The sequence below is a fragment of the Macaca fascicularis genome, chromosome 11 (genome assembly GCF_037993035.2).
Source record: "Macaca fascicularis isolate 582-1 chromosome 11, T2T-MFA8v1.1".
Classification (NCBI taxonomy): Eukaryota; Metazoa; Chordata; class Mammalia; order Primates; family Cercopithecidae; genus Macaca; species Macaca fascicularis.
Window position 1 is genome coordinate 53,243,410 of NC_088385.1, and position 24,760 is coordinate 53,268,169.

Consider the following 24,760-nt stretch of genomic DNA (forward strand, 5'->3'; position numbering starts at 1 on the left):
TTAAAAACTTCTGCACTGCTAAGAAAATGAGAAGACAAGTCACAGGCTGGTAAAAAATATTTGCAAAATACATCTTTGATAAAGGACTGTTATTCAAAATATACAGATACATTTTAAATTCAGCAATAAAAAACAAACACCTTAGCTAAAAAATTGGCCAAAGAACTTAACAGAGACCTCATCAAAGAAGATATACAGATGGAAAATATGCATGTGAAGTGATACAGCACATCATATGTCGTCAGAGAAATGCAAGTTAAAACAACAACAGATACCACTGCACACTTATTTAAATGTCTGAAATCCAGAACACTGACAACACTAAATGCTGGTAAGGATGTGGAGCAACAGGAACTCTCATTCATTGCTGGTAGGAACACAAAATGGTATAGCCACTTTGGAGGGCAGTTTGGCAGTTTCTTAGTAAACAAAACATACTACTACTGTACAATCTAGCAATCACTGTCCTTGGTATTTGCCCAAAGTAGCTGAAAATTTATGTTCACACAAAACTCTGCATAGAGATGTTTACAGAAGGTTCATTCATAATTGCCAACAGTTGGAAGCAACCAAGATATCTTTCAGTTGGTGAACATGTAAATAAAATGTGGTACATCTAGGCAATGCAATATTGTTGAGTGCTAAGATGAAATGAGCTATCAAACCATGAAAAGACATGGAGGAATCTTAGATGCATATTGCCAAGTGAAAGAAGCCAATCTGAAAAGGCTACATGCTGTGTGATTCTAACTATACGGCATTCTGTAAAAGGCAAAACTATGGAGATAGTAATAGGATCAGTGGTTTTGAGGGGTTAGTGGGGAGCATGGGGTTAATAGAGAAGAGAGGATTTTAGGGCAGTGAAACTACTCTGTAAGTTGCTATCATAATTAATTCATATCATACACTTTTGAAAACCCATAGAATGTATAGGACCAAGGATAAACCCTAATATGAACTATGGACCTTGGGTGACAATGTAGGTTCATTGATTGCAACAAATGTACCACTCTGGTGGGGGAAGGTTGATAGTAAGGGAGTGTGTATGTGTGTGTATAGGGGAGGAGGGAATATACAGGAAATCTCTGTATTTTCTGCTCAATTTTACTGTGAACCTAAAGCTTTTCTGGAAAATAGTATATTTAATAAAAAATCCTATCTATTTAAAAATATAATTATTATTCTCTCCTATGCATTCTTTGTCCTGTTTTCTCATTTCTTTTTCTAGCAATCCTACTAGTCAGGTATTGAACTTCTTAGCTTAACCTTCTAATTTTATTTCCTTTTCTTTCCATTTCCCATGTTTTTTGTCTTTTTGTTTTACTTTCTGGGAAGTAGCTCATTACATTCCAAAGTTCTATTGATTTGTTTGCTGTAGTATTTTAAAATTTCCATAATAAATAAAAAAAAAATCTGAGTTTTTTTTCCCCTCACTCCCTGTGTCCCCTGACACAGATTCTGTTTTTTATTTCATGGTTGCAGTATCGTTTCTTATGTATATATGTTGATGTTTATCACGGTTTTATTTTTATGTTTCATCCTTTTTCCTGAAATATCTGGGGTTCTGCTAAGTTCTAGTTTTTAATGTCTATTTATTGTTTACATTTCAAGCTTTCCTCCCATGTCTGGAGTTTTTGTCTCTCCATGTATAGTTAAGAGTGAGGCACCATAAAGCTGGCTGGGAACTAAGTTCAGAGTATTATTGTAGATGATAGTGATGGCAGCTGCAGGCTGCCTGGAGAAGCCACTGCTATCATATCAGTGGCTGCAGGGAGGGTGCAGGGAGGAGGTGGACAGCCCTCCTGCAGCCCATGGCACTGGGGGCTACTGCCATGGGGCTTGGCTGGGTTGCCTGCTGGTGGGGGAGCAGTGTGGCAGGGGAGCAGTGCGGTTGGGCAGACAGGGGCCCTGAGGTGAAGTTGGGCTTGGGGTGGTGCCATATTTGTGCATGGAGTGTGAGAGCTGACCCTAGGGCGTGGAACTGGGCTCATGCTTTGGAGGCCCAGGGTGGGAAGTGGGAGTGGTGCCTGCTTTGGGGACCTGGCCAATGGTGCAACCACTATGCCCACCCCATGGAGGGCACCGGGTTCCTGTACCTCAGGAGGAGGCTGTGTTCAAGGCCATCCAGCTCTGTGTCCCCAAGGTCCATCCCATTTTGGGGTGACTGCCGAGCCTGACACTCCCAATGGCTGGGCCAGGGCCTCAATCCGCTAAGCCCTGGGCCACCCCTGAATGCTGGGGGAATCAGGGAGCTCATGGCAATAGGGCCCCTGCTCCTGATGCTGGCCAGGGCATAGCAAGCACTTGGAGTGCCCACCCAAGGCTGTTAGGGGGTGTAGCTGTGGCTGTGTGCCCACTGAGCTGGAGGGGGCTGGGATCAGGCAGGAGCCGTCCCCCCATTCCCTGCAACTCCCGACCTCTGGGTAGCTGCAGCCTCCCAAGTCCTGGTTGTGGACTGGGCCTCTTGGCACTGTTGGGGGCTCAGGAAGGCCACAACCTTGCCCTTGCAGGTCCTGAAGTGCCTGCTCCCACTGCCTGGCCTCTCCCCACTCCCACTATCCTCTCAGGTCTTGGAGAGGGATTGGGGCTGAGCCTGGGCACTGTCACAGTCTAGCTGGGTGTGCGTGTGCTCAGGGAAGTGCTGACGCAACAGCCCCCTGCTGTCTTGGCTCCCTCCGGACTTTGAGCACTGACAAGCTTAAGGGCAGGGAAACTGAGGGGGTCACTGAAGGCGGCAGGGAGCTGGCTTGCAGTTGCCCGTTGGTGTGGGCAGCCTGGGTGCCATGGACAGTGGCAGGAAGCAGACAGGCTCCTGGGTAGAAGGGTGTGAGTCCTCAGTGAGGCCCCACCTTCAGGCCAGGGAAGGCCTGAAGGCTGGGAACTGGGCTGCCAGTCCCACAGACTGGAGTGGGGACTTGTGGTGCCTTTTCCAGGACCTCCCATGGCCACCCATGGACTAATTGGCAGGCACTCCTCTGAGGCCCGTAAAAACCCTGGGCTCAGCCAGAGCAGAACAGATGACAGAGAGACAACAGGACGACCAGCTGCGGAGAGGAGCTACCCTCTCTTCTAGGAGCTGAATACTTGTTGGGAGACCCTGGCTGTGGAAAGGAGCTACCCACTGTGGTTCCCTTCTGAGCTGTTCTGTTGCTCAATAAAACTCCTCTTCCTCTTGCTCACCTTCTACTTCTTTGTGTAACTCATTCTTCCTGGTTGCAGGACAAGAACTCGTGAGTGGTGAGGTTAAAAGAGCTATAACACAAACAGGGCTGAGACATGCCCCTGGCTTGGCATGTTGCAGGTGAAGAGAAGGAGAGAAGAGCTGTGGCCCTTTGGTGTGCCCAGTCCTGGGAGTTCCCTGAGCCAGGGCTGTGACTCCTTCCTTGGGGCCCTGGTGTCTCCAAGCTTCCAGGTGCCACCATGTTCCCTGGTGCCAGCCGTGGAAGCTGCTGGTGGTTTGTCTGGTCCAGTTGTAGCCTGACAGAGAGCCGGTGCCCATGCTGGCACTTGGAGCTGCCTGTTCTACTGTAGCAGCTGCACAGAGGTTTCCAGCCAGGAAAGTGATGACCCAAAGATCCCGTAACAATAGGACAGAGAGTTAGCTTTTCTGTTAGTTGGGCCACAAATACTAGTAAAAATGGCTTTGTAAGTATGTGGGTTTATTTAGTTTTGTTTATTCATAGAAGGATTCTCCAATTTGTTACCTTGCAGGTATCAGCTTAGTTGCCAGTGTTCTGATGGGGGTTGATGGTGGTGGGGTCTCTTCTTTTTATTTACAGACTTTCACTCAACCTCCCACTTTTAGTCTCTTGGATCATCTTTAGTCTCTGTCTTGACCTTTTCTGGGCTGGGCAATTCCTTGTCTAGGAGGTTCTCTGGTTTATTTTCTCCAAAGAATGAACCATCTATGTTTTGGTGGGTGAGAAGGAATAGTCAGTGGGGATTGGGCATCTAATCCCATGCAGATTTGAAGCCAGTCCTTTTCTGCTCCATATCTCATCTCCACTTTCTGTGGAACTCTTTGGATAAGATTCTGGAGTGAATTTTTTTGTATCTAGATAAAATCCCCAGCCGTAGAGACTGAGTTTCAGTTTTTTTCTGTTCTACTAAGGCAATCACCATGCTTTCATCTACTTTTCATCTTGGAAAAAAAAAAAATGGCATTGCCTACTCTAAAATTCTCTTTGTAACTTTTCAATTTTTAATAGGAGACAAAGAAGATGAATGCATGATTTCAGTCCACCGTGTTTAGCCATGGATAACATACTTTCAAATCTATATAGTTTTTAATGTCAAGGGAAAATGCTCAGTATGTGAAAAAATTAAAAGACAAAACTGTGAAAGAAAACATACCAAGGTTTATTTCTAGGCTGTGAAATTATTAGTGATCAGTTACTATTTTGTTTAAAAAATCTTTTCTGCATTTGCTAAATTTTCTGTAATAAGTAGATAGGCACTTTCATAAGAAAATAACTTAAAAATACACTTAAAAATCTATACTGATGCTTACATTAGCTCAACAAGGTCAACTTTAATTGCAGTGACCTGAAGAAGGAAAAAGTGTTTATTTTCTTCATGCCAAATATTGAAAACCTTTTAAAATAATTAAATGTATGTGGTAAACAAGCTATAATCTTTCTGGTAAGAAGTGGTGAATTTTCTTTTCACTTTTAATGTGAATTCAATTTCTATAGACAATGGTTAGCAATATATATTTTAACATTATATAACTGGTAGGTATTAAAGATCTAATGTGAGAATTTACTCCATACAGTATGGTTACTTTGATATTAGAAGGCGCTTTTCAATGCCTGCCTGTAATCTAAGAGTATTCCACAATGGGCTGTAGGAAATACCAGCTCCATCTGATTCTCTGCAAAGAAATGTTTGAAAATTGCTGCATAATATTTTACTTTCCTGGTGAAATAATTCACATTAGGGAACTGAAGCCTTGGAGTATACTGTGGTAAAGAAACGTGGCCAATTTTATCGGTTTAACTACATTTGAATAAGAGTTTTTGAAACTTATTTTGACTGTGGAACCTTTTTTCCCCCAACAATATCCCTCTCTGTAATCCTGGCCATTATCATTATTATTGTTATTATTATTGCCACTTAAATTTAAACGTCAATGTTTGATTTATTTCAGGCAATAATGATGCCCTTTAAGCAGAGAGATTATGAAGCCACACTTAACTTTTCTGGTTTGGTAGATTCAAACCATTCAATTTGTTTAATGACTGAGTAAAGTAAAAGTAACTATGTTGGATAGGTCCTCCATTGCTTTAGGCAGGAAACAGGAAAATATTTTACTGTTCTTGTGTTGGGGGATGGAGTAATTTCCTCATTTTGTTTTCCTTTGTTTTTGGATAAGGCTTAGAAGGTCATTGGTTCCAAGTTGTTTCCCAGCAGCCATGGCACTTTGTAAAGCCTGAAGCATCTTGTGGGAGTGTGTTTGCTGAAATATATCTGTAGGTGCCGTTTTTTGTCAAATTGTATGGCTGGAGCCCTGAGATATGAGGGTTTATTGTCTAATTTTCAAGTAAACACAATTTTAATGAAAGCAATCATTTAGGGATTTTCTTTAGCACATTTGCTTTGTATGTCTGGACTCCTTTTATTAAAGGAAATGGGAAAATAATTTGGGAATCTAAAATAAATCAGACTTTATCTGTTGATACTGTTAGACTGGACTATCTGAGCATAAAAATGGTGGGATTTACAATAAAATAAATTGCTTGGAAATAATTGGCTCTTCTAAAGCAGGTTTTCAAAGCCTCACCCTCTAGGTAGTCCTTTCACAGTGGGAGGCCACTGGGTTTATTGCAAAGGTTGAGCATCTAGACAGACAGGTTCCAGTTCCACTAAACAGCTCTGAGATATTACTGTTGGTACTATTAATAGCAACTTTTACTGAGGGCTTAGTGTATGCTAGTTATTGTGCTACAGGCTCTACATGTATGAGCTCTCTTAATTTTTACTACACTGCATCAGAGAATTGGACTAGAAGACTCCTCATCTTTCTTCCAGCATTAAATATCTCAGGAAATACGTCTCGGCTTCCAGACCTTTGTTTCACTCTGGGGAAATGGGGAAGTCAGGAAGCAAAGGAATCTTATCCTCACTAAAAGGGGTGTGTAGACAAACTCAAGATCCTGAGTTGGAACTCAGAACCATTTTCCATTCCAAACCAATACATAATCTAGTATAACATATATTATAATCAGATGACTTAAGTGGCCTTTTCTGGTGGCCCAAATGTCTGCTAGCTATTAAAATATATAGCATTGTTTTCTTGAATCATAGTCTGTTTGAGTTGGGTAGGGGAAGAGGTGGCTTATATTGGTTTGTCCTGGGTTTGACAATGTAGCAGATCAACTTTATCAGTCAAGGGCATTGTGTACCCCCACATAGTAATGCCACCATCTGATATAAAGTGTTCGGGGTTTTAAAGGTGTCCCCTCACCCATCATATCGTTTGATTTCTAGTCTTCAATATGGTATCATATTGCTATGGTCTGGAAGATAAGAACTTCCAGAACATGATTTTGTACCATCTAAGTGCACAGCTGCACCACCATGAAGCTGACTCAGCCAGAAAAGGTAAAATCTACTGACTTATTGTCAGTTCTGCCTTAGCAGACTGAAAACTTTCATAGCCTAATGGCTAGATGATTCTTTCTCTGTCTCTGCTTGGCAGCAGGGATTCACAGGGCCATTCTGTCATGAGGGTAGCTGGGCAGGCAGAATCCTGTTTATGTATTTTAAACATGAGTTATTTCATCTCTGTGTAAGAAAATTGGGCAGTGTGTGTCACTCCCAAGTGGGTCACTCCCTCTTCTGATGTGCAGGCACCATAGAACTCACCATCTATCCTTCATCTTCCTAAAAAGGTCTCTTACAAAACACTCAGCGGGAGCTTGCAGAATTCCTAGGAAACTGAGCTGGATGTTTATTGAACTCTGTTACTTTTCTGAGATCATCTTTTTTCACTGTCAGCGTTTGACTGGTTATCTCCTGAAAGACTACTGGAAAGAATTCTTTGCTCAGTTCCTATTCGGGTTTTAATGATGTCTTTCTTACTTACCCCATTAGGAATTGTTAATAACTGCATGTTAAATAGTTAACCAAATAAGAAAGATAAAATCAATCAGTGTTTAAATTACATCTGCTGAGTTTAAATCGTTTAGTAGGTAAAGGCTTCCTTATATGTCAGATGTGAAGCCTTATCAGAAAGATATATTTTTTTCAAGCAGTTTCAATATAAAAGCAAAATACTTTGGCAGTTCTTGGAGATTGGCTGGACCGTTCAGTTTGAAGCAGACAGATTTACTAGGAACCCAGATCATACAGACAAGGGTTTATAGAGATTCTGGCACCTCTAATAATCACGAAAAGGCAGCCCTACACAAAATGCCAAAGTGTAAACAGAGGGACTGTGACAGGGCCTCTTACAAGGCTAAAGAAATCCCACAATCAGAGATCTATTATTTTGGCTTATGATTTTGTCAACTAGTAAATTGTAAAAACCCTGTGTGAGAGTCAGCCTTGTGAGTTTATCAAAACCTTTCCTGGGAGCAGCATTTCATGTTGATGATTAGGATAAAACTGGACAGCTAGGGCTGGAGACAGGGAATTAACAGTGGTGGGGTCAATGGGGGGAAGAGGGAGGGAAGGCTGAGAAAAGGCAGCTGATGATGAGCGGAAGCCTACAGATAAATTTTACCTATTTGGTTCATATCTTTATTAGACAAATATTTATTGAGAATCTACTGTATGTGAAGCACTTTGTTAAGGGCCGGGGAAGAAATAATTGGGCTTCTGGAAGTTCTGACTGTAGGGGAGACTACCCTGTCAACAGGTAGTAATGGCACTATGTAAGAAGTATCACAGATGGAGCAGGCAACGAGAAGGGGAGGATCCCAGAGGAGGATGTGTGTGTGGCAGGGTCACAGGGAGCCATCCCGAGATGGTGATGTCCGAATTTGTTCTTAAAACATAAATAGGAATGTTTACCCAGATGAGAAGCCACTGTAGGCTGAGAGACAGCCTGGGCAAAGGGCATTGACTGAGAGGCAGCCCAGTTGTATTAGTCTGTTCTCACAATGCTATAAAGAAATACCGGAGACTGGGTAATTTATAAAGAAAAGAGATTTAATTGGCTCATGATTCTGCAGGCTGTACAGGAAGCAAGGTAGCATCTGCTGGGCTTCTGAGGAGGTGTTGAGAAACTTACAATCATGGCGGAAGGCAAAGGGGAAGTGAGGCGTCTTACACGGCAGGAGCAGGACCATGCGCATGGAGAGGGTGCTACATGCTTTTAAGCAACCAGATCTCACTGGAATTCACTATTGTGATGACAGCACCAAGGGGGGATGGTGTTAAACCATGAGAAACCGCCCCCATGATCCAATCACCTCCCACTAGGCCCCACCTCCAACACTGGGGATTACAATTGAACATGAGATTTGACTGGAGATACAGAGTCAAACCATATCACTGAGCAGAGGGCGCAGGCATAAGAAAGAGTTTGCATGGGGCTTGAGGCTGAAACTCAGGCTGAAACACTGTGGAAGACCCTCTTCTTTAGGGAGTTAAGACTTGATTCTGTAAGCAATAGGGAGGTCCTAACCAGGGAAGGGACCTGACCACATTTGTATTATTGAGAGATGGCCCTGGTCACCGTGAAGTTTATGGATTGGTGGGAGGGAGTGCATAGAGACTGATCACGGGGCAGCGGTGCACAGTTTTGACCATCTCGTGTTTCTGGGCACGTCCTAGTGCTTGAGAGTACCCTACAAAGAGGACTGTGTAAAACCTGTGTCTCTATAGCTTGCAAGAACCTCATGCAGATATTTTCTTGTGTCTGCATTTCAGATGTTTGTTTTTTAAACTGTAACTCAAAGCCAGGAAGACCTGTTAGCATCAGGGAATGCAATGATCTAAGTCTTGGATAAGTTAGATAGGATAATGCATAAGTGCTCTTGTTTGTATATTCCTATTGAACATATTGAGGATATTATTAACTCATTTGAATAGCCCATCAGCACAAGAACTAATAATAAGGTAAAATTTTGTTAAACTCGAGTCAAAAGTAATTGCTATCCTATTACTGAATCATAATGTTGGTATTTTTAAAGGTCACTTTCAAAGGCACCAAATGATAGGCTTTAACTTTACTAAAACCTTGGTCTCAACATGAAGCCTGTGTTTTAGAGGCAGTTTCACAAAATGGTTTTATGTTTGAACCCAAAAGACACACTGATCTAAGGTCCCCATTGTTTTCAGAAGGAAGACAAATCCTACTGAATCCAAGAGCTCTTGCTGTCCCTTTTGCCCTCACATGAAACGTCTTTGTGGCTCAGACTCAGTAAGCTATGGACCTGTGGACCCTGGTGGCAGTCACACAATGTCAAGGGTAAGGCGCAGTAATGTTTCAGAGGGAACAAACTTGCAAAAATGAAGACAGAAAGGCAAGCCAGATCTTCTTACTTTGATTGTGAGATAAAGTTCCAACAGGTGCTGGGACTTAGGTCAAAATTATTAATAGAATGGAAACTCTAATGAGAATAGCAGAGTGATGCTGGGAGCTAAGACATGGCTAGCAAGGTCTACGCAATCTCAGATGTCATGTTTTTCACAGGGTCTTTCCTGGTTCTCCAGCTGTGATTTTCATTCTTACTTCATTTATATTTCACTTCAGGCAGCAATTTACTGACTTTGAATAATATTTGATGTATAGCCATCAATATGTTATAGGTCTAGAAGTCAAGAACTTCCAGAACATGACTTTTTATCATCTGATTGCAGGACTGTGCCAGCGGACTCAGCAAGGAAAGACTACATCTAGTGACTGACTACTCCGTTACATTTACCCATGTATTTTCTTATCCCCCATCTTGTGCAAGATGGAGTTTATGTTGGAGTTAAATGATAAGTCCCTGGAGGATGGGGCACTGTGTTGTTCACATTGGTTTCTGATAGTCCAGGGTCTTCTATATAGTAGCTGCTCAGTACAGGATGGCTGATGAGGAGTTGGCTTCTGACAAGTTTGATTCCTGCTCTGTGCTCACAGCATGTGACCTGCCTGAGGCAAGGAGTTTAAGCCCCTTTAAATCTCAGATTTCTTACTGGATTTCTTCCATTAAATAAATTAGTGTATTTTTTAAACCCCAGTACCTAACACCTAATATGATTACTACTGTCTACTATTTAATAATTGCCCATTATTATTATAATTGTGCAAATTTTATTCCATTTTGTCACATCTGTATTGGATTACCTTATTTTTGCAAAATGGCATCAAAGTACTCTAAAGAATTAATAACATACTAGATATAGCATGCGTTCAAGAGACTACAAAATCATGATATAATAGCCAAAGAAATGTTGAAAGAAGGAAATGATTTTTTAGGCAAGCTGACAAGTTCACTGGAGTCACACAGAGTCCCATCTTAGACAGTTAGCAATAAAAATAATACTGCCTATTTGCATTTTTCAAAGCACTTTCACATTTCTCAAAGTCTCATTATTTGATGGCTGGCAAGATCTGAATTCTCTAGGGAATATCTACAATGTAGTTGACACACAGGCGATTTTCTTGGTGTCTTTGACTGCTAGAAACAAGGGCATTCTCAGTCTGAGCCTTAGGCTCCCTGTGCAATTTCAGAGAGAATCTACTTTTCTTCAATCAGTCCCAATGCTTTCTCAGAATATAAGGACCACAGAGTGATTAAGAAAGTGGGTATTATTTTCCTCCTCTTTCTAGGAAGGGAAACTGAGCTCAAATATGTGAAGTAATTTTGGTAACATTACATGGGTCATATGTGAAAAGGCTGGGATTTGAACCCAAGTTGATCTTACTCCAAAAGCTAGCTCATAACCAACAGGCAACACTGCCTCCCCTAATACCTAATGCCAATCACCAGCTGGATGATGTGGGCAAGTCATTAAATCTCCCTGAGCTTTGCATTTCTCATGGGCAAAACTGAGATAACATCTATGTTACAAGGTAGTTGTGAGAATAAATTTAGATGACATTTATACACAAGTATTTCTACCTAAAGTAGTCAGACTCTGCTCCCAGTTTCCCATGACACCAATATCACAAAACAGCAAGGGACCGTGCACTGATGGCCCATGTGCATCTAACTCCCAGCTCAGTGTACTGCACGGAATGGGTGCTCAGTAAATGTTTGTTGAACAAATTGAATCAGCATTTATGTTAACCACTTGCAATGCAGCCGGGTACAGTTTCTCACTTCAAGAAACTCAGTTCTAAACAGAAGGAGAAGGATAAGTATATAAAAAATGAAACAATGTAGAACATGAATGAGGAGTCAAGAAGATTTCTTGGAAAAGAACTCTGAGAGCTGAGTCTTAGAGAATGAGTGAGAGTCAGTAATGTAAAGAAAGGAAGGAAATTCGCATGTTCAAAGACATGTGGACAAGAGGGCTGTTTTAAGAAGCTCAGATGGCACTGGGAGAAAAAAGTGCATAGTGAATGGAAATGGGGTGCAGGGCCTTGAAAGTTGTGCTGAGGAATTGGGTTTGCAGAAATAAGGTGTGGAGTCCCTGAGCGATCTTAACTGAGTGTTGGGAGCACATTTCTATTTTCAAAAATTCACATTTGGGAAATGTGCAGAATGGTGGAATAGGAAGAGGCTGGATATACCAGTAGAGTTAAAAGGTTATAATGGTAGTTCAGGGAGGGAAATATATGGGCCTGAGCTATTAAGGCAGTGAGAGAGAGGAGGAAACGAGTTCAGCTGTGTTTAGGTGGTAGAATTCACTGGACTTAAGATCGGGTTGGCTACAGGGAAAAAAAGGAGGAATGATGTCTAAGGTAGCTGACAATTTTGAGCAACTAGATATATGGTGGCTCCATTAATAATAATAGGTACCATTTACTGAGTGCTCATTATGTACCTGGCATACTGCTAAGTGCTTTGCATGCATTATTCTATTTCATCCTCATATCAATCTGCAAAATAGTTATTTTCTCCATTTTATAGATGAAGAAGGTGAAGCTCAGAGCAATTAGGAAGCCTGCCTAGTGTCTCATATGGAGTAAGCGGTGGTGTTGAGATTTGTGCAGGCTCCCAAGCCCATGTCAACAATTACTATGACACACACACAGGCACTTCCTGTGTTGAACACCACAGGAAGAGGTTTGGAGAGGGAAGGGAGGAGATGGTGATCACATAGTATTATGTGTTCTAATATCCAACTATTTTGGGTTTTGCTTGCATGAAAATGCATGGGAGTAGCAGTGCTTCCTTCCTTCTTATCTGGAGGAATTGGCGGGGTGGGAGGGGTGGGAGGTGAAGAGGGAGCCGAGAAGGTACCCTTTACAAGCATCCTGTTGACCTCATGGTGTTTCTCTCCTGCCCTTTCCAGAGTAGTTGCTGATAAAGGAGATATAAAGGAGCAGGGTTCTTTAGGTCAGCGTTTCTAGCTTTAGTGGGAATGCCAAGAGAAAAAGGGACCCAGTGTCTGAAGCCACAGACAAGGAAGCTCAGGGTTCCATAGAGGTGGACAGGCAGCTTACGTCTCATCTCATGGTTAAGCACATTAACCCCGTAAGCTTCCTGTAACTGCTGAACTCACAGCAAAAAAACACACGCCCACACAACCAGTAAGTATCAGTGGAGCAGATGCAAATAAAATACAAGTGATGAACTGCTGTCAGTTCTTGGGGTATTAGGCACCTGAGTCAATTCCAGAATGAATGTGAACTCTTGGGTAAAGAGGGCATGATTTCAGAGGCACTAGGAAGACCTTTCCCCCAAATTCAGCTTTTTAATTTTTTTTAAACCTGAAATTCTACAATCATAGATTCATTCTGCCCCTTCAAAATGAAGTCCTTTATGCTAAAGAAGAACCCACTTAAAGTCCCATTAATTATTTCTTCCCTGAAGAAGAATCAGTCTTTTGGGTTCTATCTTGTGAACACATTTTGAGAGTAGGGCAGGGAAATTTCTGTCAGCAGAGAGACGAAGAAGACTGGCCTGGAAGGCAGGAATATACAAACTAACTGATGAAGGTTAACCAATATGCCGTTTTCATGCACGTCAGTACAGGTTTCTCAGTAACGTACTGACAAATAGAAATTTAATTTATGAATTTTTTCATCATTCTTTGTCATATAGGCCAGTCAGAAAGGGCAAAAAGAAAAACATATTCAGAGATGTGACTTCCTGGTGTCCTTCTGCACTTGACAGAAGCTACCCCTTTGGGAAAAACTGGATAGTTTGTAGATCTGCCACTGAAAATTCAACATCTCTAGAGGCATACTAGTGCTAAATGGACATATTATTACTTTTGCTATCTCACCTTTTGGCATGTGCTCGTGTGTGAGGAGGGATTATGGACAGGATGGGGAATAGGAGAGTGTCAAGAATGAATGGGCATTGCCCAACAAGATGAATCAGCTGCCTGTTCAATCTACCTGGAAGTAAAAATAACTGGGGAGCAGAAAATCTTATGCATATTTTAATTACCTTGTCTAGAACATGAAACGACAAGAATGTGTATTATATTCATTGGGCTGCTGAGTTCTCTATTTCATGCCCCTAGGCACTCCCAGAAGTCTCATTCTATTTCCTGGAAAAAATACCAAGCATTTCTGCTTCAAGAATGATTGAGGGGTTGCCTTATCTGGTTGCTTTACTAACCACCTCCCTCAACCAAACACCCACAGGCAATTCGCCTTTTATTCTCCAATCTAGGCAAAGAGTGAATCTTTTGTTGTTATTGGCAGGAAATGGGACACAGGGAACGAGCCAATCAGATTATCAGCATCGGGCCATTTTTTTTTCCCTTGTCCCTCTCCCTCAATCTTTTTAATTGGGAAAAGTGCTTGTTTTAAAATCTAGTAAATATGATACAAATCGAACATCCAACTATTAGAAGAATCATCAGAAAAAAAAAATCAGGATTTCTGTTCAAAGTTTACAGAGAATTAACAGAACTCCTTTTCTTAATAGTTATTTTTCTTTGAATTAGGCAGTGGTAACTAAAGCTAAAACAACCACCAGCACAGTGGTAATAAAGGTTAAATGACCTTCCACTGCCCTTGTTTATGCTTTTCTCATCAGTTGAGCTTTCCATTTCTTCAAAGTCCCACAGAAAAGGCTGGCAATTTTCAATCATCAAATCAAAGCCCTTTGTTGGAATCGTTTCTTTGGTGTAACGCAAGATATGCTGCCAGTAATTTGATCAGTTCAGTCATTTCCATAATTAGAACAAGAGCACGTCTTCCTGAAGTATGTGTTTATTCCATGGTCTGAAGTCACACAAAAGGGAATGTACAAAGCCCTTATGTTGTGTGATTCTAAAATAGCAGCTTTTTAAAAATATATTTACCTCTTACAGTTTGCCCACCATCCTAGAAAGACAAACTGATAGCTCTGCTTTATCTGCTGATGACTGGTGAAATGCAAGTCAGAGCATTTCACTTTAACTATATTGTTGGTTTAACAGGTGTGGCATGCATGCCCACTCATATAAGACTCATTCGAAATCTTCCTGGGTTCCTCAAGAGCAGAGGGAAGGCAACACTTAAGTACTCTGAGTATTCTCTCTTCATATTATTTGTGTACCTGTAGAGCTTTATGCCTATGACAACCTTGGTGTAATATGGTAACAGCCTCATGGGATTACCAAGGTTGTAGGTTCCCTACCCTCACTTTAAAGAAGGGGAAGTTTTGCCGGGTGCGGTGGCTCATGCCTATAATCCCAGCACTTTGGGAGGCCAAGGTGGGTGGATCACAAGGTCAGGAGTTCCAGACCAGTCTGGCCAACATAGTGAAACCCCATCTCTATTAAAAATATAAAAAGTTAGCTGGGTGTTGTGGTGTGTGCCTGTAATCCCAGTTACTTGGGAGGCTGAGTCAGGAGAATCGCATGAACCCGGGAGGCGGAGGTTGCAGTGAGCTGAGATTGTGCCATTGCACTCCAGCCTGGGTGAGAGTGTGAGGCTCTGTCTCAAAAAAAAAAAAAAAAAAAAAAAGCGGGGGAGAGGGGATGGAAATTTTGAGCAGTGGGTACATTTATCTGAGACTATTTGTGGGGTAGTTGAGATAGCTGTGCTCTGATGCTCAGCTCACACCACATCCAAACGTCTTTCTCATTCTCATTTCACTGTCTTCTCGTGGGCTCCCTGTTCTGTTCTCTCTTTCCTCTCAACCATGCTCCACAGCAGTTAGAATAAAGTTTCTCACATCCTTTCATCATGTTACTCCTCATTTTCTAACTTTTAAAATTCAGACAGCTCAGCTTACCCTTCCTGACAACTATCTTTGTGTTATGGCAGACTTGTTTGACATGAATCTCTCTGGGACCACAAAGATATGTTCCAAGGCCCCCAGTGGATGCCTGAAACTGCAGTTAGTACCGAATCCTATATATACTGTGCTTTTTCCTGTACATACGTACGGTACAGCATGGGTGCACTGGACAAAGGGATGATTCATTTCCTGAGAGGGATGGAATAGGATGACATAAGATTTCATCACACTACTCAGAATGGCGTGCAATTTAAAACTTATTAATTGTTTATACATTTTCCATTTACTATTTTCACACTGCAGTTGATCCTGGGTGACTGAAACTGAGAATAAGGAGGTAACTATTGTGCATACTTTGAAATGCTGAATTAACTGTCTTGTCACTGCTCTGACGACTTCTTTCTCCTCATAGCCAACATGAAACCCTCCTTCCTTCTGAAACAGTGATGAAAAGTGCCTTTATCCAGGAAGTCTTCCCTGATGGATATCAACACCTTTCTATCTAATTTAAATACACTTTACCTAATTTTGCAACAAGATAGAAAGAACTTTCTAAATGTCCTCCATAATCCTACCACCTTAACACAACTTCTTAAACTTCTCTGTTTCCTTCCAAGTCTATCCTACCTGCATATAAACTTTTCATGGTTGTGATGTATACAACTTGTATGATTTTTTTTCATTTAACAATATTTTGTAACTTTCTACACCACTATACTACCTTCATTTTCAGTAAGGGTAGTACACTATTTATGGGTAGTGAGTGATAGTAGAGAGAGGGAGAGAGTAGAATTTGTAGCCAACATATGTGTAACCTTGCACAAGGTAAATAAGCCCTTTAGAGCCTCAATTTGTTCACCTGTGAAATGGGGATGAAATGTACATAAAGCACATCATACAGTACCTGACATTTGACAAATACTGGCTGTGATTCATTACCCAGTTTAATGAAGCCATATGCACTTGCTTTTTATGGTTTACTGCTTTGAAAATTTTTGTGACTATTTCGTGGGCAGTTCCCAGACAATTGATAAGCTCCTCTAGCATAAAGATGGGAACTTTTATTTATTTTGTATCACTTCCTAGGTCTTCTGTTAAAAGATGGAGGTCTCCCTCAATGGACTGTCAATCGTTTAATGCAGTGACTGACTGCATTTCATTCTAAATAATTTTTCTCTTCAAATTGAAACCTACTCACTAGATTTCTGTGTTCTAAGACCTTTAAACTTAGTTATACGTCGACAAAATAGAATAAGTAGCTTTGGTATCCTTTTAATTCCTACATCATCCCTATCCCCTTTTCGGCTGAGAAAAGCTGAGTCTTTTATGTTGCTCTAACCTCAGTACCTTAACTCTAAAAAGAAAGAAAGAAACAAACGAACAAACACTTGGGCAAACAGCTTTGCCTTCATCAAAAGGAGTGTGTTGGGCCAGGTGCGGTGGCTCACGCCTGTAATCCCAGCACTTTGGGAGGCCAAGGAGGGTGGATCATGAGGTCAGGAGATCGAGACCATCCTGGCTAACACGGTGAAACCCTGTCTCTACTAAAAACAAAAAAAAATTAGCCGGGAGTGGTGGCAGGTGCCTGTAATCCCATCTACATGGGAGGCTGAGGCAGAAGAATGGCGTGAACCCAGGAGGCAGAGCTTGCAGTGAGCCGAGATTGTGCCACTGCACTCCAGCCTGGGTGACAGAGCAAGACTCTGTCTCAAACAAACAAACAAACAAACAAAACAAACAACAAAACAAAACAAAACAAAAAACTTAGTGTATCCTGCTTAGAGCATTTTAAGTTCTTTATGGTACGGTACTATAGAGTAGGGTGAAGGACATGTAAGGTGGCCTGAATATCACCCATAGTCCAGCAGTTGCAACTCTGACCTATCTGAAGACACTTAAATTTAAGGTGATAATGAGGTAGAGGAACAGAGTGCTGGCTCCTCCTTTTATCTGCCTCATTTACATATGGCTTGCTGACAGCCAATCGCCATTGCTTAGCCTGCTCCTTCCCCTTCCTGAGAAGGATGCACCTGCTTAAAGCTAACGTTTTCCTAACAAGTTTAGGAGGTGCAAGTTAGAGTTCTATGTTAAGGAATAACTGTATATTCACATATTCCACTATACTCATTTTCCTGAAGTATTAACTTGTCATTTTTTGAATTAAGTGTTTTTTCCTCATCTACAAAATGAGGAATAATCACTGCACTCGATGTATTTCATGGACCCAACGAATAATATCTACCCAGAAGAAAAGTCTTTATAAAATTCTAGCTGTTACTTTTGTTTCAGCTGGTGACGTATCTTAACAAGTATATGCAATTTTCTATCTATTCGATTTCCTGTCTAGTAGTAAAACTCTTGCTCTCAAACACAGCTTGATAGCAATTACCCCAAAGATGCTTATTTTGTCTGTTTGATAAGCAGTATCAAGCGTATCAATGGTTGACGTATTTGTAGTAATTCTTTATTTCAATATGGGCTTCTGATATTTTAGTTTCCAAAAATAGTCTCTGTGCTAATTCTCAAATCAAATAAGGACTTTTATTCCTAATCATTTCTTAATCTTCATCTCAAAAATAATCTTTCTACCATCAAAAAAATCAAAAGGCATTCTTCACACTAAATTGGTGTCTCTTTTGCTTTGTTTCTTTTTCTTCCTTCCTTGAAATCTTCTGGAATGATTGAAACCCAGGAAGCAGCATGATTTGAGATGACAAGGGTTTAGTCATCAACACACCTTCTGTAGATGCATTTCTAGCTTCAAAATGACATGCAGATAGAGCAGGGCCAGTTCTGGTCTGATTTTCCACATTAATCTATATTCTAAACTTTAGACTAATGGCACCATTTCACATAGTGCTGTACCAATTTTAGGAGAATCATTTCCTTCACAGTAGAATGTTTATCAAACCTATGTGCAACGTAGTCTGCAATAATAAAGAAGCCTTTTGCTAAAGCATGAGGAACTGAGCCTCTTGTTTTTGAAAAGTAGTTAAGAAATCATCTTTTTTTTTTTTTTTAAATCCAAGTAGACTAAATTTCTCATTGAAAATAATTGAAGGTTTTATTTTGCTTTGTTTTGAATATCACTCCCATCAGGAATTATCAAGTAGAATTTATTCGTAGAATATGAAAAGAGGTAGAGATATATGATATATTTGCAATATGCTCTCTAGTTCATTGAACCAAAAAACCATAATTTTTGACATGTTTCAGCAGAACAGTTGTATGAATAAGAGGCCATAGAACACGGTGGATAAGAGCACAGACTGGGTTTGCATCCAGGATCTGCTCCAGAATCTGGCTATGTGTAATCTCTGTGTACATCAATTTCCTCATCTGTAACATGGTGATAATTTCACTACCACTAACACTACCTATCTCAGAGGGTTATTGCAATGATTACACAAGTTAATATTTATAAAGTGCTTGGTACATTATCTTGGCATATGTAATGGGTAAGCTGTTACTATCACCACAGATATAGGATTATTTATTTAATTGATGAATAAAAGTGGTATATATTTATGGTGTACAACATGATGTTTTGGGATATGTACACATTGTGGGAAGGCTAAATTGAGCAAGTTAATATTACCTCAGCTACATATCCTTTATTTTTTGTGGTGGGAACACAAAATCTCTCTCAAGTGTACAATATGTTGCTATTAACTATCATCACCATGTTGTACAATAGAGCTCTGGAACATATTTTTCCTGTCTAACTGAAATTTTGTATCTTTTGGCTAACATCTCCTGAATCTTCCCCTCACTCCTGCCTCCAGCTCCTGGTAACCACCATTCTACTTTCTGCTTCTGTGTTTGACTATTTTAGATTCCAAATATAAGCAGAGGTTATGCAGTATTTGTATTTCTCTTCCTGGCTAATTTCACTTAATGCTATGTCCTTCAGGTTAGATGTAGGATCTTCATATTAAAAGGACTGAAAGACGGTTTTCCTGTAAATATGTCGCATGTCTTTCTAGGAAAAGTCCTTTAGGTCTTGCCTTCCTATCTTCTGGTTTTAAATTTGTACCAACATTTCTTCTATTTCACAAAATCAGGACTGAGTTTCATCTGTAAATCTCAATTCTAATCATTCTCTAAAAGCCTCAACTTACAAATAGCATGCTATACTGGCAAAAGTATTTTTCAGGAATCCCATGATGATTAAAATGAACCGATATACAAATTAGAGAACAAACTATAGCATTCAATAGTGAAAATACAGTATTTTCTGGATCATGATAATTATGTATTATAATTCTATATTTTTCAGTTTGTAATTTTCTGTTTTGTGGTTATTCAATCAACCCTTGTCTTCATTATTAGACTTTAAATTCCACAAGGATAGGGACTGTACTTCCATCATTATTAAATTCCAGCACCCATTCTCTGATATATAGTAGGCATTCAAACATAATTGTCAAATGAATGAATGAATAAGTACATGACTTGGTAATAAAAATGATCTTTTGCAAGTCAATGTTTTTATATAATAGCCTCTTAATAAGTTCACCTGTACTTAATAGGGTTGTTCATACTCTTAGTAAATTTCTATTAAGAAAGTAGAAGACTGACAGAGTAAAAAGCAGCTCATTAACTTAGCAGAGAGGCAGACTTGAGGAGGAGTCTCCAGTCTTCTGAGTCCCAGTTTGGGTCTGCTTCTGGTAAGATGACAAAGGATTTGGAGAATCAGTAAATGCCACCTTATTTCCCTCATTAGTAGTTTTCCTTTCTTTTCCCCTGCAATAGTTTCATAACTTGCATCCTATAGATGCAGAAAGAAGAAGGGAGAGCATCTTCAGTTAGTTAGGACTCTCCTTCTGGGAGGAAAGTGGATATTAAAGCACAGGTTTGTTATATCCTCATGACTCAAAGTCCTGCATCCCAGGGGTGGTGACAAATCTGAAGCTCTGATGAAATTAGAACATACTGCTCACCCCCAGACAGGTAGGTGTCTTGAGCATCAAATGGTTAGTATCAACAGTGACAGTATTTAAAATTAATGTGCTATCTTACTGAAAAATTAACATGTAGGCAAATGTATAACTTTTAATTTATTTACTAAATAAATAATGTTTTATTTAGTGCCTGAAAATATCGTACATAGAAAGATAGTTTTCACCATCTGGAAACTATTTTGGGGAAATTAAAATTCTGGAGCTCAATTCTATCAATAATCCCCTATTGCCATTATTATTATTATTATTGTTATTAGTAATTTTCCTGTTGCCTTGTCTTCAAATCAGATCCTAAAGCTTGTTTCCTGTAAAGCAGCTCCCAACAAATTTGTAAGTCAGACTCTGTCCAACGTCCTCTTTGACATTTAGACATTCCTCTCTGATTTTGCTCTGAGTCACATGAACATATTACAGACATAAATGTTCTTGCTTTTTTGCTACTCTTAGAACATGTGGATATGATTTAGTTCCTAAAACAGGATTCTTTGAACACCTACTCTCTACAAAATCCAACTCCCATGAAATCTGAGAGAGGTTTTCCTCTAAAGTATAAACCAGAAGCATAGCCAAACCAATTTTTTTTTAAATTATACTTTAAGTTCTAGGGTACATGTGCACAAGGTGCAGGTTGGTAATTTTTAAAAATCAAATTAGGTCATTAGAATAATGTTCTGTATCACTGGAATGGGAATTTAATGCTAGACAATTTTGGATCATTATTATTATGCCAAGCACAACTATCTTCAGTTAGTTATGTCAAGGTGGGGATATAATTGTCTGTTGGATAAGCTGACTTCTTGTTTCATTCAGCTTCCATGCTGCATGAAGATTCTAGAAAACCATGATTAACTGAAATATTTGGGGAATGAAGACTTAACTTTTATTTAATTTTTTAAATTATACTTTAAGTTCTAGGGTACATGTGCACAACGTGCAGGTTTGTTACATATGTATCCATGTGCCATGTTGGTGTGCTGCACCCATTAACTCATCATTTACATTAGGTATATCTCCTAATGCTATCACTCACCCCCGCCCCTACCCACAATAGGACCCAGTGTGTGATATTCCCCTTCCTGTGTCCAAGTGATCTCATTGTTCAATTCCCACCTATGAGTGAGAACATGCGGTGTTTGGTTTTCTGTTCTTGTGATAGTTTGCTGAGAATGATGGTTTCCAGCTGCATCCATGTTCCTACAAATGACATAAACTCATCCTTTTTTATGGCTGCATAGTATACCATGGGGTATATGTGCCACATTTTCTTAATCCAGTCTGTCACTGGTGGACATTTGGATTGATTCCAAGGCTTTGCTATTGTGAATAGTGCCACAATAAACATACAGGTGCATGTGTCTTTATAACAGCATGACTTATAATCCTTTGGGTATATCCCCAGTAATGGGATGGCTGGGTCAAATGGTATTTCTAGTTCTAGATCCTTGAGGAATTGCCACACTGTTTTCCACAATGGTTGAAATAGTTTACAGTCTCACCAACAGTGTAAAAGTGTTCTTATTTCTCCACATCCTCTCCAGCACCTGTTGTTTCCTGAGTTTTTAATGATTGCCATTCTAACTGGTGTGAGATGGTATCTCATTGTGGTTTTGATTTGCATTTCTCTGATGGTGAGTAATGATGAGCAATTTTCATGTGTCTGTTGGCTATATGAATGTCTTCTTTTGAGAAGGGTTTGTTCATATCCTTTACCCACTTTTTGATGGGTTGTTTGTTTTTTTCTTGTAAACTTGATTGAGTTCTTTATGGGTTCTGGATATTAGCCCTTTGTCAGATGCAAAAATTTTCTCCCATTCTGTAGGTTGCCTGTTCACTCTGATGGTAGTTTCTTTTGCTGTGCAGAGAAGCTCTTTAGTTTAATGAGATCCCATTTGTCAATTTTGGCTTTTGTTGCCATTGCTTTTGGTGTTTTAGACATGAATTCCTTGCCCATGCCTATGTCCTGAATGGTATTACTTAGATATTCTTCTAGGGTTTTTATGGTTTTAGGTCTAACATTTAAGTCTCTAATCCATCTTGAGTTAATTTTCATATAAGGAGTAAGGAAAGGATCCAGTTTCAGCTTTCTACTTATGACTAGCCAATTTTCCCAGCACCATTTATTAAATAGGGAATCCTTTTCCCATTTCTTGTTTTTGTCAGATTTGTCAAAGATCAGATGGCTGTAGATGTGTGGTATTATTTCTGAGGGCTCTGTTCTGTTCCATTGGTCTATATCTCTGTTTTGGTACCAGTACCATGCTGTTTTGGTTACTGTAGTCTTGTAGTATAGTTTGAAGTCAGGTAGCATGATGCCTCCAGCTTTGTTGTTTTGGCTTAAGATTGTCTTGGCAATGCAGGGTCTTTTTTGGTTCCATATGAACGTTAAAGCAGTTTATTCCAATTCTGCAAAGAAAGTCATTGGTAGCTTAATGGGAATGGCATTGAATCTATAAATTACCTTGGGCAGTATGGTCATTTCCACAATATTAATTCCTCCTATCCATGAGCATGGTATGTTCTTCCATTTGTTTGTGTCCTCTTTTATTTCACTGAGCAGTGGTTTGTAGTTCTCCTTGAAGAGGTCCTTTACATCCCTTGTGAGTTGGATTCCTAGGTATTTTATTCTCTTTGAAGCTATTGTGAACGGGAGTTCATTCATGATTTGGCTCTCTGTTTGTCTGTTACTGGTGTATAAGAATGCTTATGATTTTTGCACATTGATTTTGTATTTTGAGACTTTGCTGAAGTTGCTTATCAGCTTAAGGAGATTTTGGGCTGAGACAATGGGGTTTTCTAAATATACAATCATGTCATCTGCAAACAGGGACAATTTGATTTCTTCTTTACCTTACAGAATACCCTGTATTTCTTTCTCTTGCCTGATTGCCCTAGCCAGAACTTCCAACACTATGTTGAATAGGAGTGGTGAGAGAGGGCATCCCTGTCTTGTGCCAGTTTTCAAAGGGAATGCTTTCAGTTTTTGCCCATTCAGTATGATATTGGCTGTGGGTTTGTCATAAATAGCTCTTATTATTTTGAGGTATGTTCCATCAATACCGAATTTATTGAGAGTTTTTAGCATTTGTCAAAGGCCTTTTCTGCATCTATTGAGATAATCAGGTGGTTTTTGTCTTTGGTTCTGTTTGTATGCTGGATTATGTTTATTGATTTGCATATGTTGAACCAGCCTTGCATCCCAGGGATGAAGCCCCCTTGATCATGGTGGATAAGCTTTTTGATGTGCTGCTGGATTCAGTTTGCCAGTATTTTATTGAGGATTTTTGCATCGATGTTCATCAGGGATATTGGTCTAAAATTCTCTTTTTTTGTTGTATCTCTGTCAGGCTTTGGTATCAGGATGATGTTGGCCTCGTAAAATGAGTTAGGGAGAATTCCCTCTTTTTCTATTGATTGGAATAGTTTCAGAAGGAATGGTACCAACTCTTCCTTGTACCTCTGGTAGAATTCTGCTGTGAATTCGTCTGGTCCTGGACTCTTTTTGGTTGATAGGCTATTAATTATTGCCTCAATTTCAGAGCCTGCTATTGATCTATTCAGGGATTCAGCTTCTTCCTGGTTTAGTCTTGGGAGAGTGTAAGTGTCCAGGAAATTATCCATTTCTTCTAGGTTTTCTAGTTTATTTGTGTAGAGGTGTTTATAGCATTCTCTGATGGTAGTTTGTATTTCTGTGGGGTCGGTATTGATATCCCCTTTATCATGTTTTATTGCATCTATTTGATTCTTCTCTCTTCTTTATTAGTCTTTCTAGTGGTCTATCAATTTTTTTGATCTTTTCAAAAAACCAGCGCCTGGATTCATTGATTTTTTGGAGGGTTTTTTGTGTCTCTATCTCCTTCAGTTCTGTTCTGATCTTAGTTATTTCTTTTTTTTTTTTTTGAGACGGAGTCTTGCTCTGTCACCCAGGCTGGAGTGCAGTGGCCGGATCTCAGCTCACTGCAAGCTCCTCCTCTCAGGTTCACGGCATTCTCCTGCCTCAGCCTCCCGAGTAGCTGGGACTACAGGCACCCGCCACTTCGCCCGGCTAGTTTTTTGTATTTTTTAGTAGAGACGGGGTTTCACCATATTAGCCAGGATGGTCTCGATCTCCCAACCTCATGATCCGCCCGTCTCAGCCTCCCAAAGTGCTGGGATTACAGGCTTGAGCCACCGCGCCCGGTCGATCTTAGTTATTTCTTGCCTTCTGTTAGCTTTTGAATGTGTTTGCTCTTGCTTCTCTAGTTCTTTTAATTGTGATGTTAGGGTGTCAATTTTAGATCTTTCCTGCTTTCTCTTGTGGGCATTTAGTGCTATAAATTTCCCTCTCCACACTGCTTTAAATGTGTCCCAGAGATTCTGGTATGTTGTATCTTTGTTCTCATTGGTTTCAAAGAACATCTTTATTTCTGCCTTCATTTCGTTATGTACCCAGTAGTGATTCAGGAGCAGGTTGTTCAGTTTCCATGTAGTTGAGCAGTTTTGATTGAGTTTCTTAGTCCTGAGTTCTAG

At 40.1% G+C, this 24,760-nt stretch overlaps 1 long non-coding RNA gene across 1 annotated transcript; it reads left to right on the forward strand.

The window, feature by feature from the left end:
* Positions 1-5,353: 5,353 nt before the first annotated feature.
* Positions 5,354-10,503, forward strand: LOC123567496 (uncharacterized). The gene is made up of 3 exons (XR_006690458.3): positions 5,354-6,133; positions 9,289-9,418; positions 9,811-10,503. It is a non-coding gene; the product is annotated as an uncharacterized lncRNA (long non-coding RNA).
* Positions 10,504-24,760: the final 14,257 nt, after the last annotated feature.